At 51.3% G+C, this 1,559-nt stretch overlaps 1 long non-coding RNA gene across 1 annotated transcript; it reads left to right on the forward strand.

The window, feature by feature from the left end:
* Positions 1-326: 326 nt before the first annotated feature.
* On the forward strand, positions 327-1,340 carry LOC127670699 (uncharacterized). Its single transcript, XR_007974594.1, has 2 exons — positions 327-812; positions 1,152-1,340. It is a non-coding gene; the product is annotated as an uncharacterized LOC127670699 (long non-coding RNA).
* The last annotated feature ends 219 nt before the right edge of the window (positions 1,341-1,559 follow it).

Here is a 1,559-nt window from a genome sequence, read left to right on the forward strand (position 1 = left end):
AGTGCTGGATTTAGGCATTCTGTTACTTTCTATCAACACATTAAAGAAAGTGAGGAGGGTTTTTTTTTTTTCTAGCCAAATTTGTGCTGCTGCGTTAATTGTTCCTAACTATTTTGTTCTATGGAAAGATTTGACATCTGCTTATACGACAATGTGGTGCCTTTGGAAATTATCAGTTTAATTGTATTCATATCTAATATCTAATCTCTTCCCCCCAAAGATTTATTTATTTTTATGTGTAGGAGTGTTTTGCCTGCATGTATGTATGTGTACGACATGTGTGCCGCGCCCCCCTCCGCCGCCCCCCAGAGGCCAGAAAAGGGCGGTGGCCGCCCCACATCTATAGTCGGAGTTATTGACTGTTATAAGTCGCCATGTCGCCGCTGGGAAATGAACCCAGACCTTGTGCAAGAGAGCACTGCTAAGCCATCTTTCCAGCCCTTGACCTTCTTTTTTCCTTCGAGACAATATCCTCATGCTCAGCTGGCGTCTTCCTTCAGAAAACACTCCTTTCACATCACTTCAAAAGAGCCACTAAAGATGGTTGGTCACAGCGCAGAAGGGGTCCTTAGGGTCCGTTGACAATGGAGAGGCTAGACAGTGTCTCTTCCTCACGTGCAAAGTGACAGGAAAGAACTGGGTCTCATCTTGCACGCTCCGCCCACACTCCTGTTCCAGAGGGTTCTCTGCTTCTTGTCACCGAGCCCGGAATTCCCGACTCTGCCTCTCAAGTGCCGGGATCACAAGCATGCGTCATCACGTCCAGCACGTGGAGCACTGGGGACCCCACTCAGCGCTTCCAAAAGACTCAGGTGAGCCCCCGAGCCACTGAGCTACACCCGCAGCCTTGTTTGGACATCTCAATCATCCATATGTTGTTTGGCTGTCGGAGACAGTGCCATGGGCAGAGGAAAGTATGCCAGGGCTCCCCCTCCAGTTTCCAGCACAGCACCTAACGGGAGCCAAAGACAGATTGGTGGGAAGTGGTTGAAATGAAAAGCTGTGCGGGAGCCAGCGGCAGGAAACTTCCCGGCTGCAGCCGCGGTTCTGGGAACCAGCGAGCGGTTGCCCTGCTGCTTCGGCCCTCAGTCTGCCCAGAACCTGCCAGGGGAGGGCAGCAGCTCCTTGGTTCACATTCTTGTCTCCACCAGGAACTGTCTGCAGATCTTGAGCTCCGGAATGCCACCCCCTTCAGCCACTGCGGAGTAGTCTTGGCTCCAGTCCCAAGTCCCACCGGGCCAAGCAACTGGGCTCCTTGCCAGCGCTCCTGCCCCATCCCATCCTACCTTCTTCCTGCCAGCTGCCAGAGATATCATCAATAAATTGTTTGAAATGTTCAATTCTAAAGATTAAATACTCCCTTGTTCCCTAAACCTAGAGATAAAATCAAACTCAAAACAGTTTGGCGGAAGGCTGAAGGTGTTTTGTAATCTGCCCTGAGGTTCCTCCTGGCTCGGTTCTCATCAACCGCCCAGGCATGGTTCTGGTGTTGAATGAACCTGCCTACCCTGCTAAGAGGCGGTAAATCGGCCGATTCTCTCATCCGCATGGCCGTCTTT

Source organism: Apodemus sylvaticus, chromosome 20 (genome assembly GCF_947179515.1).
Source record: "Apodemus sylvaticus chromosome 20, mApoSyl1.1, whole genome shotgun sequence".
NCBI lineage: Eukaryota > Metazoa > Chordata > Mammalia > Rodentia > Muridae > Apodemus > Apodemus sylvaticus.